The sequence below is a fragment of the Dromaius novaehollandiae genome, chromosome Z (genome assembly GCF_036370855.1).
Source record: "Dromaius novaehollandiae isolate bDroNov1 chromosome Z, bDroNov1.hap1, whole genome shotgun sequence".
Lineage (NCBI taxonomy): Eukaryota > Metazoa > Chordata > Aves > Casuariiformes > Dromaiidae > Dromaius > Dromaius novaehollandiae.
In genome coordinates, this window is record NC_088132.1 from 71,765,157 (window position 1) to 71,779,360 (window position 14,204).

At 41.5% G+C, this 14,204-nt stretch overlaps 1 protein-coding gene across 3 annotated transcripts in view; it reads left to right on the forward strand.

Moving 5' to 3' along the window:
* LOC135323557 (A disintegrin and metalloproteinase with thrombospondin motifs 12-like) overlaps positions 1-14,204 on the forward strand; it is a 175,035-nt gene that overhangs the window by 52,032 nt on the left and 108,799 nt on the right. The gene's annotated exons all lie outside the window — the stretch shown is intronic.

Genomic DNA, 14,204 nt, shown 5'->3' on the forward strand with positions numbered 1-14,204 from the left:
CCGCTTGCGTAAAGATGCGAGACATACGGCTGTACCAGGTCAGCCGAGAAGTCCCACTGCCCCATATTCTGTCTTAGGGAAAGAACAGCTACTCTGAAGGGATAAAGGAGCACTCGTGCTCTGCTGAGAAGTCCCAGAAGGTTAATTCTGGTCATCCTGAGCTGATGTTATAGCTATAAGAAAACAGGAACCCAGAGCATGAAAGGCACAACAGGAGCCTCTTCGGCTGTGAAAGAAACCACGAAGGCTAAGCACACAACCAAAAAAGCTGCTTTTTTTTTACTGAAAAAAGTCCTACAAAGGAAGCACCTAAGCAGAAGATTGTGGTTTGTGCTCCCCGTGTTGGTGGAAAGTGTTAATTTGCCAGGCCCTTGGCTTCGTTGAGTGACAACTGACTTTCAAAAGGAAATAGCGGTCAACACCGGGTGTCTAGGGAGACCTAAGAATAGGGTTAGGGCATAGGGACCCTTCCTTGGCATGCTGCCTGTCTCTGAGCTGTAGATGTTGTTTTTCTGTTTAACAGCCTTAGATTAATATTCCCTGCATGGGTTCGTCCAGCTACTTCTGGGACCCCTCTAAACATTTCCCTTTTGCAGCTTTCTGTGGCAAATGCTCCCTCAGCTTAAGTGTTTTGGGTGAAAAAGAATCTTCTCTTGTTAGCTGCTAGCTTTCTTTAAAGCTCCCTAGTGTGCTAGAAGAGACAGCAAAAAACGTTTCCCTCTCCAGTTTCCCTGTGCCACTTGCTGCCTCCCTTCTGTCTCTTTTCCTCAGCCTTTTCAGTTGCTCCTTGTACAGAAGCTACTTTGTAGCCTTGTTTAGGCTTATCACCGTGTTGTACACTTCTAATTCTGTTGCACTATTTTTTGGATCGAGGACCAAAACTTGCGTGAAGTGTGCAATGTGTAGGCATGCCATGGATTTATAAAATGTATTGTTAAGTTCTCCACTTTGCTCTGATTTCCTGTTCTCTGTTTTCGATTTCTTTTTTTCCCCCAAATATACAATAATTTTACATCATTTTTACTAGTGGATTGATAGAATTTCTTCATGTAACTTTTAAACAACAAAGAAAGCCCCAGTTCTGTTGACCTGCATTTCTCTTGGGTATTGCGTAGCAAGTATATCTAACTGTATGCAAATTGTATATTTGCTAGATCTGGACATAGGGGCTTGTTTACAGTAGCTATAGACAACACTGTAAGGCTCTGACTGCTTTCAATGCAGAGTGACAGGTAAAGCCTGAAATAGGAGGCTTATTGCTACGAATGTAACCTGGATGTCAGTGTTGATGGGAAGAGATGGGAAAGGACGTTCTTGTATTCCTCCCTTACCACAATCTCTGATTCTGTCAAGTCCTTGGGAGTCAGGCAAACCTTCTGAGTCGGATCTGCCCTCCAGAAAGTTGAGGCAGTGGTATGAAAGAGGGGCTGGCCCTTCATTCCCCGTGCCATACTTGCTATTTCTTGTGCAAGGAGAGGCTTGCCATCTAACCTCCCTGAGGACATTGCATTAGTGCAACTGGTCATCTGCTTCAATACGGCCACGCTATCATATGCTGTGTGACTGCTCAGCCCAGTGACCTACTCAAAGTTCACTTTCTTGGTGCGTCTCCAGAGCACTGATCCCTTGGGAATTTCACCTCGTATTTTAGAATAAAAAAAATGCTTATGTAATGTATGTGCCACAGATGCTTGGTTAGAAGACTTTTTAGCTTGGTACTGAGAGAAATCTTCCTGCCACAAATGTTTATAACAGCAGAATCCCACAAAACAGGCTTTTCTTTTTTCTTTTTTCTTTCTTTCTTTCTTTTTTTTTTTTTTTTGTGCTTACTCTATGCTGCTGTCAGCACACTCATTTTCTCACCTGGACAGTTCTACATGTTACAGGAATATCCTTTGATCTGATATTACTATTTTTGGTGTGCCGTTAGAACCATTGTTTAGAAGGGCCCCTGGTCATCCTTCCCCAGGAGGCCAGTGCAGCCACAGGGGCTCATCCCTTCCTGGGTAGACTGAGCCTGAAGAGGCACAAAATACTCTGTGGGTCTTACTCTAGAAAATATTGAATATGCTGAATTCCCCTGGCTTCAGTAGGAGCTGAAGGTATTCAGCACCTCATGGGAGGTAGCTGCTGTTTCATCAGATCCAGCTCTTCCTTACCAAAAGGGACTTAAAATTAATACTGGATATTTTGTGCTAGTCTAAGCAAAAGCAGTATATGCAGTTACTGGTTTTGTACCAACTTTTCATTTGATTTGGTTCTCATTGAATAGAAATCCTGCCAAGCTGTGAAGTTTTGAGCTGAGGCTTGAGTGTGAGTGGATTGAAGTGTGGTGTTTTTTTGCTTTGCAGGCTTGTGGTGGTGGGGTTTTTGCATCACTCGAGAGAGGTGACCTATGCTTCCAGATTCTACTACTTCAAGAGACTTAATATTCTGCTGCCTGTCAGCTGTAGCGTCTCACATGTGCAAGTAATATTGATATGCCAGTGTATACAATGTGTCTGTTGTATCAATAGAAATGGATTTCAATCAGAATTCAAGCTTCAAGGGGAATTTAAATCAAGTTTGGAGCTAACTTAAGTGCTCTATGTCTTTAAAATGACCTGAGCCCCATGCTGAATCTGATCAGCCTTCTGCTGTGGGTCCTGGAAGTTGTACTACATTGACAGAGGGTGAGGGAGTCATGTTAGGGTGTTGTGCCACACGCCATCGTAAAATCAACTAGCTCTTCTTTCTCGGGCAGGCAGAAATAACAGGGAAAGCCGAACGAGTGGCATGTGATTTGGCTCAGGATGGCAGAAGTTTAGCCTTCCTGTGCTAATTGCCAGTTATAGTGCCAGTTCCTAGACTGCCATGTGCTAAGCATCATCTGTGTGCTAGAGGTTGTACTTAGTTCTCCAAATTCTGGGACCATGTTTGAACCCTTTTTCTTACAGTTTCTTTTCATTTTTTCCCCTTATGCCCATGTTTTACTTTCAATCCATTTTCAATACAGCTGTTGGCTGTGGTGCCCTTTTGGTATATACTGGGGACTGAATTCCCCTGTTCTGTTTGATATTTGGTTGTGATAAGCTTCCTCCTCCTCCATTCCTCCCCAGCGACAGCCAGCACAGCCCACTGCAGCCCTGGCATGGCTCACAGCCTGCCGCAGCGTGGCATGGAGCAATGGGAGCAGCCGTTTCCTCGTGCCACCAAGGGGAGTGTGCTTCAAGCTGCAGTTACCAAGCAGAAGCCATCGTTTCTCCTGAATGCACAGGGCTGAAGCTGTCAACGTCACAGTGCTGCTCTGAGGTTATCCTTCAATGTGGGGAAGTGACCTTTCAAAAAGGCACTGGAAGCATAAATGATAAACGAAGAAGAGACTGAGGGCATCGGTACTGGTTGCCTTTTTATATTGATGGGACATTTTCATGGAAAACAGTGGCACGACCTTTCTTAGGAGTGCTGAACTTCATTCATCAATCCCATCCGTGGTGTGCAGCTGGAGGCGTCACAGGTTTGGAGGAAAGAGGCAGAACTTTGTCCCCCACCATACTGGATCTAAGCTATGATTGCGGCTGCAGACCTACAATATACCATCTGCTCGTGACAGCTCTGCTTGCTTGTGTGATGGAGCAGGACAGCATGATGCTAGAGAAGAGCATCCCCAGATGGGTCAGTGTAGCCCAGTCAGAAGCTGCTTTGCCCCTCAGACTTGTTCAAGTAAAGTCCCTCCTGGTAGTGGAGAAATGTGGGCCGTGACCTTCGCTTGCTCTGCTCTTCACAAGAGCACAACTCCTGCTAGGCTTTCGTCCATCAGCAACGGGGAAGAGCGTCATGGGATGGTTGTGCTCGCTTCCGTCTGTCTGCACCTGTTGTAGCAGCTATCTCTTTGGTTCAGTATTTCTACCTCTGGTTTCCTGGCTGTTGACTAGGGTTCCTGTGGGCCACAGTAATACTAACAATACTTACAAAATGCCGCTTGTCCTTTGATCAAATACCCACATTAGTTATTTTCCCTAACAGAGTTTGGGCTCTGTGATATTAGTATTGTCATGCTCACGAGCTTGAAGTTAGTTTTAGAATGTAAGTGAAGAGGAAGCCAAAACAGTCACGGTACTTTCTATTGCTAGGATTAGAGATTGCATCTGTTCTGTGGATCTTCTTGTTTTCATTTGCACTGTTATTAGAAAGCAAAGTTTAGGTGAGGAACCTCTTACCTTTCTGATGTTTAGATCTTTACTCTTCAGTGTTATATAGCTTTTAAACATTCAAACCTGATCTGCTTTGTGAATTGTAAAAGCTTACTGTCTTCTAACTTGGAGCTTTGCAACTTCTCATCCTGTTATCAAAAGCCTGAAAGGGAATTTCAAAAGCTGGCAAGTACAAACCACTTCTAAAATGCTTATTTCCATTTTCACAAGAGGCTGTTCTGAGATGAATGAAGGAAAAAAAAAAGTATTTGGACAATACGAGTCCCTTGGATACAACCTTTCTGAACAAGGTTAATTAGAAAGATATGGATTTGGTGTTCCAGGAGTATTTTTATAGAATAAAGCAGCTGCTGCTCTTTCCCACCCTTCCAAATTGAAGGTTGTTTTTGGAGGAACTGAGCAAACTTTTTGTTTTCTCTCAGAACAGTGACACCTGCCAAGTTGTTTTTGGATCCAAATGAAGGCAAAACTTGCAAGAATCTCAACCTCTTGGGAATATAGGCAAAGTAAGTCTCCTGCACCTGGAGAAAAAGCTCATGGTTTTTTTTTGTAGCACAAGCTGCCATTAAAACTTCTTGATATTCCAGTACACAACTGGTTTGCAGAAGAGAGGAAGAGGAGGGAACAGGAAAAAGAGTGAAACGCTTTAAAAGAGAAAAAAAGAAAAAATTGTGTTACTGCTAGCCAAAGTGGGTCCTGCAGGCTGGAGAGCAAAGGTAATTGGATTTTTAATTTGAATTTAAATTGTGATTAGATTCACCCTGAAGTAGAGCTCAAGGCTGTATCAGCTATTTTTTCATATTCCTTGTCTGATGGAGTGCTCCAGTGTGACCTAGCTGATATTTCCAGGGAGTAACTTCTGCAGGTGGCTTACGCTCGAGGATGATCTAACTTGCTGTGTGGACAGGTCAGGGCACAAGCAAGGTACCACCCACTCAAGCTGTCCTGGCGGGGATGTCACCTTACTGACTTTGGGCAGGTTAGGCAGCATCAAGGGCTGCAACATTGCCTTCTCCAAAGATGGAGTAGACTTGTCAGTAATCAGACAACAAGGGAAATGCTGACAAAAGCTGTCGCAGATCCCAGGAGTGCTCCGGGCTTCTGAGAGCCCTTGGGAGTCCCTCTCTTGGTGGTAGTGTGGAAATCACGCTGGCAAATAGAAAAAGGGCTCAAACTGTGATCGAGTTAATGGGTTGCGAGTCAACTGTGCCACACCATCTCTCTGCTGGGTGCTCTTAGCCTGTGGCACACACAGGCTGGTTTCAATTTAAGCACAGCTGAAAGTTGTATAAGATTTATTAAATGTCATCTTTGCTGTAGCTGAAGACCATAAAAATGGACAGTTATGGTATCTCTGTTAAAGGACAATAAACTTTTTCCCCGTTGGAATTTAATGGTGCCTGAGCTTTAGATGGAGCAAAGGAGAATGGATCTGGCTTAAGCAGATCAAACAGGATATATTTCAGAAAGCAGAGGATGAGAATATGGAAGGAAGCAGATTGGAGCTCTGGGACCTGCACAACATAAAGTGACAGCTACTGGGGCTCTGTGATACTGTTAGAGATGTAGAAGCTGTGAAAGCACCTATTTCTCATGTTCCTCATGAAATACTGGAGATCTCAAAGCAGAAGCCTGTACAGAAACTAATAAGATTCTAAGCAGTTTCAGAGCCAGATAATAACTGTCTTTTTTCACTTATGGATCTTCTGTCATGAGAGAAAAGACAAAATATTTCTATGATGCAAATCTAGCAGTGGCCAACAGAGTATCAACAAGTGCATGCAAAAATGAGATTATAGACTGACTCTTCCAAATATAACCAGCATAGAGTCGATACAAATGAGGATGGTAGGATGGATGATAAAGACTGATAATAGAGGAAGCCATGACTTGAACTGTGAACAAAGATGTCTTTTAAAATTGTGTTCTGAATCCTACTTTTTTATGCGAGTGTGCTCAACTCCCCAAAGAACATTCCAGTTTTACAAGGAATTTCCTGTAATGTAAATGAATATAAGAAATACAAAGCTCACAGTGAGTTAGAGATCTGCTATCAAAATCATTCTTGGCTATCAGTATTCCTTGGCAAGCTGTTCCTGGAGCGCTGAAGAGGAATAGATCAACACAGGATTTGGGCTGTCTGCTTTTCTTGCCCATTTATATAAATGGTGGAATTTTAATCTGATGCTATCTTAGCTCCTTTAAATGGCTCCTAGATAACTTTCATTCAAGTCCCCATCTCTGCTCAGCTGTGAGAAGAGAAAGGGGTCTGTTCTGCTCAAATCCAGTGAAAAGAAGAGGTGAGGTGGAGTGTGGTCCCCAGCAAGCTGATGCTGTGACCCAAAGTATTTCTGTCTTCTTCTGTGTGTCCTGTTGAGCACATGCTGGAGGAGATGCCTTATGAGGGGAGGGGACCTTGGTGAAGATAGGTGCTTCCTCATCATCCTCACTTTCTCACAGTGGGCTGAAGCACTCTTGAAATCGTTCTTTATGAAGTCTCTCAGCTGGGTGGCTCATGTCTTGTAAATGGTTGTCTGGTAGCTGACAGATATGACCCTATAGACACCCATGCAGACTTCTCTTTTGCTCAGGGTATGCCACCAGCCAGGAAGCCTGTTATCTCTGACATATCCAGGACTGAGGTCTGACTGTTAAGAACCGAAGAACTGGAGAATATCGGACACTTGTCCCCACTCGAATACCTTATCTTCTGTCAGAAAACTCCATCTTGTAAATGTGCTGAAAAGTTGGGTTTGCACTAATTTTTTTGGTTTGTTTTCCTCCTTTGTGTCTGATTGAACTTTCTGAGCCTGCATTGTGCAGGGCCTAACTCTGCATATTTCTGCCTAATTTTTGGTTTGCTTCTAAAATGTACAAGCCAGCAAGCGTGACAAAAGAGACATAAAATGTTTTGATGTGATAGGATCATCTGCTCACCTTGTCATCTTAAAAATAAGCTGTTTTAGTTTTAGATCAAACCTGTGTTAAACTGTAAGGCTGTGTTCCAGTGCCTTAGTGCCTTTTTCACCAAAGCCTGCTGCAAGCATCCCTGCTTTCTGTAAGACTCGTAAGAGCTAGGATGTTGGCCTTTTCTGTGCACGATGCGCACAAAAGGCTCTTGTCAAATTTCTTGACAGCTAAAGATAGTCAGTGTTTCAATCTCCTCACTTTTGCCTGAGCAATGGGGTGGCAGGTGCTTCTTTTTTATCTTTTATTTTTATTTATTTATTTATTTATTTTCTCTCCTCCAGCTCTAGCTGAACATGAGGAATTTGGTGAGAATTTAGCCTGGGCCCTTGTGTTACTGGGCTTGGGTTCTGGCTGAGATAGCATCAGATGATGACTAGAGTAGAAATATCCTTGGGGGGAGGGGACAATGCACAGAAAGCAATTAAATCAGAGGCTGGAAAAGGAAAATAAGCTCAGCATGTGTAATGTTGTAATGTTTACAGATAATTTATTTCACCAGTTTGGTTTTGATGACTTGAGGCTGACATTCTCTGGTAAATAGTGTGGGAATGCATCTGTTTCCTACAGCATAAATTTTTCTTTGATAAGAAAATTCTTTTACTCAAACTGAAATTCTCTTAGCATGCCTTACAGTTGCAATAAGCAACCAGAGCAAAGTACTTAAGGGTAAACCCAGCATCTTTTTGTTTTTGTATCACTTCATTTCTGAAAGCTCTCCATGTTTTCTGAGTCTGTGGCTGCCCTGTTGTCAGAAATGCTGCAGTCTGTTTGAGTGAGCAATGCACTATTTTTTGCTACGGATTTTTTTTGTTGGCATTATTGTCAATCTACTCAGTAATACAGATTTAGATTGGAAGTTGGAGTCTTGCTCCTAGCAACTTGGGAGCCTTCCCCTTCTGGCCCCATACTCCCACTAACTCCAGCCCCTCCTTTCTGGGATAGCACTGCAAAACTTAGCCAAGGCTACAAGCTGCTTTTTCCCTTCCCACAGGACTCTGCTTCGGTTTCCTGTGTGGGATTGCTTGAGAAAATTCTGCCAGAAAATATTTTTTTGATTTAAAAAAAAAAAAAATCCTTTTCGCTGATCAAAAAAAATATTTTATGAAAAATATCTGCTTTCCACTGGAAAACTCAAATTTCTGCTGAAAATCAAAAAAGTTGGCTGAAAATCTTGAGTCAGAAATGTTTTAGTGCTGCCTCATGATAGGAACCATGTGTTGTGGGAGATGCAGTCTGTCCAGGGAGTCGCCGGGGGGTGGGATGAAGGAAGAGGCACTCGAACTAAAAACTTATGGAACAATGAGACAGCTCTTCCAAATACTCTCTGGGAGACACTTTTGCCAAAAGTATGTCAGAATTTGTAGGAGGTTTTCTGAAGGAAAAAAAAATGTGAAGAAAAAATTTCGTGGTATATTTTCACCTGTAGGCATTGAGGGGAAAATCCCCATTTTCTGGCCACTTTTATTACCTTTTTATACAATAGTTTTTCATAAAGAAGCTTAAATGATGGAAACTTGGCTGCAATCTTTTAGCATCAAAAAAAAAAAAAAAAAAAGCTAAATATTGCAATCTGGATTTTGCAATGAGCATAAATAAAGCTCATTTATTTATGATGAGGCTGTGTGAATGCACTCAAATAGTAGCATCATCACACATGGATATCCTAAAAAATACATATGTGTATACAGAGCTTGAAATCTGATGGACTTCTAAATGAAAAATGTTTGCTGTTATATTTGCGACTCAGGAAAGAATAAATAAAAACAAATCTAAGGAAACACTTTAACAGCAGAGGGAATTTTGCCAGTTCTGAGTGCTGTGAAGTAAGTTTAATGCAGAGCTTGTTGATGTTTTCTTCCATTTGGTCTCATTATTTCCTTTCACAGCGTGTCGCCTATGAGGAACAAAAGGGCAAGTGCATAGTGCTAGTTCAGCAAGTAATGAAAGTGTTATGGAAGCTGTTTGAAAGCACATCTGCATGCTGGAAGCAGACTTTTGCAATTGCTTCATCCCAAGCAGCATTGATGAGTGCAGTGTTTGCCACTGTGATTTCCTTATTTATTTGCCCATAAATTTACACAAGTATCATGCTTCTCATTAAGACAGAACAGGAAATTAAATTCATTACAAAATATTTCCCTGGAAAGATTAGCATTTGAAATACAAAGTATTCATCTTTTTTACAGTAATAGGCTATTTTTAACGCATCCACATTTCTCAGAGTTAAAGCTGTGATCATTTTATTCGTTTTTGCTAATGTATAGGATATTTATATTTCCAGCTGGTATATCATTTAATTGATAAAATTTGTATTTATGATTAAGCGGCTAGACTGTGTATGCTGTTCTTTATAATTCTGAGCAGGAACAAAAATCCTCCTTGCTACATGACAGCTAATTGGTCAAGAATAAAATAGTTTCAGGGTATACAAAACAAAGATTGAGGATCTTGTTTTAGAAGACCTACAGATGCCTATTTAGTGTAGGCAAAGCATTCCTTGCTATGGAGAGCCTTTATGGAAGAAGAACAGTTTAAGAAGCCTTGTGATTGACCTGCTCCATAATTATTCAGAGCAGTGAACTTCTGACCTTGAGACAGAAGAAATCTTTTCTAGCTATGTCTAAATCATAAAATGATGCACTGTCATGTGTGACAGCTGAGTTAGTGTTGGATAAAGTCTGTTTGTTAACTGCAATAAGCAAACTTCAAATCTGCACTGTTAGGCAAGAAATACAAGTGATCTCTCTTGCAAGATTTCCCATCCTTCTCTTCCCATCACTTCTAGGAACAGTCGTGAGAAGAGCTTTTCTCCTGGAGGGTATCATCTCCTGTTCTTGTTGCAGCTTGAAAGTGGAACTGGCAAATGTTTTTAGACATTTAAAAATTGCATAGTACTAGAAATAAGGGAAAGTTTTGAGGCAGGTTCCAGAGCTGGTCTATCCAATGCTCTTTTATGTGGACTAAATATTGTATCTTTTCCTCCTCCTGATAAGCTCATGCATGCAATGCAGCCATTTGTAGATGATGAAAGTGGAGCATGTCATAACTTTTTATAGGTTTTTTAGAAGATATGAGGTAATACATATTTTTAGTATTGCTCTTAAGTTACCTCTGCAGTCACAGGCATAATACCAAGGGATATGTCTGTGCAGAAAGGTTTACCACTCCTGAGCTTACTTTCAGTTGAAGCATGCTAAATTTGTACCTACACATTTCTTATTGTCCATGTTTCTACATTGCTGGCAGTTTTAAGCCAACAACAATTTTGGATTTAGCTGACATGCATTGTTATAGCCAGCCCAGACAATCAGTGTTGTGCCAAAAAAGGGAAACAATTTTCTACAGCTTTCCTAAGCCACTTTAAGCTATTGGGACTTAAGACATTTTAAGTGAATGGATATAAAATGCTACCTTCTTTCCTATCAGTAATTATAGTTACTTGTTATGCGTCTTTAGAGATCACTGGCAGTGTACAAGATCCTGGGCAGCATGCTGCATCTCCAGCAGCTCTCAGGATGCATGGGGTCAGCATGCGCCAAGCTTTTGGGGTATTCTTACCAGATTGATATGTCTGGCTAATGAAAATGAAAGACAAGCTGGTTCATCCTTCAAGACTTTGGTCTGTTTGCAGAGAGGTTTTAGTAGCAGGTAACCTTTGTGTTTTTAAATTTAAACAGACAGGTAATGAGAAAAGAGATGCTAGTAAAGCTAAGACTGGAGATGAGGCAAAACGTGAGCAGAATTACAGAAAACTTATGAGAACAAAATTTCAACAGTCCATGTTGGAGCACAGTGAAATAGCTTCAGGCTTGGCTTCTGGACCACTTTTATGTGAACCTAGCACGGTAGGAAGTCCTGAGGAGGGCAGTCCTAGCTGCTTTATCACGTCCGCACTGAACTAAAGGGCGTGTCAGAACTCTGCATTGAGCACAAGTTTTAAGTAAGATAGATGTGTAGGGGGTGCAAGGCATGGTTGCTTTTACATGGTTTCAGGTCTCTTTCTGGGGGATGAAAGAGGGTTAAATCTTTTTTGTAGATATACTGGTGGGTAGAATCTGTGACTGCAGTAAGGCTTTTGCTATTTTTTCTTTTCTTTTCTTTCTTTCTTTTTCTTTTTTTTTTTTTTTTGGTGGAATACTGTACTCTCAGTAGGAAAACAGGATTTAGGGATTTTTAGGGATGTAGTTGGATCATAACCCTACAGTGACCTCAGGTGTGGTTCCAAATGGCTGGTCCATTTTCCCATCATCCTATTGAACTGATGTTAAGCAAGGACATACAGTTATGATGGCAACAAAATATATATATTATTATATGTAGAAGGCAGTATGATATATTCCAGTGCAATCTGTTATTGACCTGCAGTTCCATTTCTGATAATTTGAGTGTGTTTTCACAATGGCATAGAGTTGATATAAAGAGAGAAGTATTTGAAAGTATATTTAAGGGGCGCTTAGCATCATTGAGAGTTGGAAAGGGAGAGAGCTTCTAAATTTGCTTTGGCTTATGATGCTTGCTACTGAGCATGCCTGAAATGACTGTGTGGCTGTGTCCAACAGTAGTGCCAAGCTAACCATGAAGAGTCGTGCAACACCTAAAAAGGTACTTTGGGTTCTTCCTGGTTTATTCTGAGCTGGTAGCAGTTCCGTCTCTAGCTTAGTTTTGCCACTCTAGGAGCGTAAATGTCTTTCAATAGTAGAGGTTTTCTGCTAGTTGCAGGGTGTCAGGAGCTGTGCAAGAAACTGCAGTTGTGACAAGTCAACTCGTGAGTTGATGACACTGCAAAGTCTGGAGTGTCGTCTTGGGCAGATGGACCCTCAGACTTCTCCTTCATGCATCTAAAGAGACTTCCCTGTGGATGTTGAGTTCATCATCAGTCTTTATCTTCCTAAGATGCAGCAATCTGTAGCCAACCAATACAAAAGTTCTGGCTGTTACCAGCAACTTCTTCTAAAGAACAAAGTTATCACATAAGTTATTCATGTCTGAGATGGCTTTCTTTGGGAAAGATCTGACACACAGACATGGCTGTTTCCAAGTTTTAAGGAGCATCACAAGTTTCCTCTTTTGTCTTTTGGACCTTGCCTCACGTAACAAAGAAGGGGACAAGGAGGAAGGTAGTAATTACAGCACAAAAAAGGACAGTGCTGCAGACTGCATCGCTGCTTTGCATGTGCAGTTATCCACCGGCAGAAGGAACAAAGCACATGTGGTAGAAGTGAGTCAAGGAACCATGTGTACTCCTGGAAAGTGCTGTGATGACACTGATGAGAACAGTGTAAGAACTAGCGTAGATGAACAATTACTGCAGAGGACAGGAGGAACACGCCTAGGTTCATCCCTGATCTAGAGGAAGCCTAGCAGGATTTCTGCCTCATGTGGATGGGACAGTAAGGTCATACTGCTGTGCTTGACAGATGTTGTCCACAGAATCCCAGCTGGTTTGGGGTGTTGTGGGTGTATTGGAGCAGAGATGACTTGGGACAGAGTTGCTATGGCAAAAAACCGTAAGACTGAGAAAACAGATGTTCTATACTGAAAAACAACAATGTTTAAAAAAAAATAATGAAGATGTCTGAGGTCAGGTTCTGCATTAACTGTTTGGTGGCTGATTGAACAACCTTTATTGCTGTTTTCTGTATGTGTGCACAGTGTGGAATATGATAAATGTCTGTTTATCTTGCCTTGTAAAGCATGGATGGAGAGCTGAATTTTTACATGCAAGCATTGGCAGGGAGAAGTTTTGGAAATGAGGTCACTACTTATATAAAATGTTTTTATATGATTGCCTTTCTTTTTACAGATGCAACTTTAACACAATAGCCCGGTGACTAATCAACCTGCCTTACAAAGTTGGGGTCTGCAGTGAAAATAGCTAGTTCTTCCTGATTCTCAGTTAAAAACACAACAGAAAAAGAAGGTTAAAGTGACCCAGACTTTCAGAGTATCAGAGACTAAGTTCCTGTAGAATGAAAAGGACTGGGCAAGGATTTGTGCCGATACTTTGATTCCTTGAGCAGCAGGAGGAAAGCCACATCTACTGAACTCCTGGTCTAGCATCCTTGTAGGCATTCTTACTCTCTAGATTCATGCTTGCTTGACATCTTTATCCATTTTGAATATGGGATTTGTTGCTTTTATAGTGCACTTCATACTCAAGGAGCCTCTATTTATAATTTAAAAAGCAACCTGAATATTTTTGGTTTCATGTTTTAAGAATTAGAAGGCTTGATTTTCTTTCTTTCTTTCTTTCTTTTTCTTTTTCTTTTCTTTTTTTTTTTTTTTGAGAAGAAAGGAGAACACATACAAGCAGTAACAGTAATCCCAGATGAGCAAACCTTGGTAACTTTGAGTTATGAACCTGTGAAAACAGCATGAGACTCAAACCGAGGACAAGCTCTGGCTTTTAAACTTTCACTTGCAAGGGAAACCTGGCAGGAAAGAGTTTCTGCTTTTAGGAACTGATAGAGACTCTGAAAAGGCAGTTAAAATTGCATGTTTGGACAAATTTGATGTGGAACATATTGCGCTGGTGCCAATCAGAGTGGAGGTAAAAGGCGTCTGTTGGAGGGGACTTTGAAGCAGGTTGTATGGAGTTCTCATTGCGCTACCTGTGGGCTGCTAATACATAGCCCATCGTTGCTTATTTAAGAATTGCTTTTTTCTCTGTTCCCATGGACAGGGAACAGGGTCCTGTTCCCCTCACTCACATACTAGCTTTCCCAGCCATCTAGGGAAACTATAAGACTTGTGGAGTTTCAAAAGGAGTTTCTGGTTTCTATCCATGTAAGTTTGAATATAGAAGCTGTAGGAGTAGTGTTGCTACTCTATTTTCCTGCCCCGGAGCAAGTTAAGAAGGTTGTAATGATGAGAGAAGCTAAAGAGGGGGGAAAAAGCCATAAGAGGGAGATGCCTAGATCTCCCCTCAGGTCCTCCATGTGGGTCAGGCAGGACTGTGTTGGTAGTAGAGCCTTTGCTTTAGGTTTAGTACTGCTCTGTATATATTGTGTATGTCAAAGTGGAAGGGCTATACAATGCTCT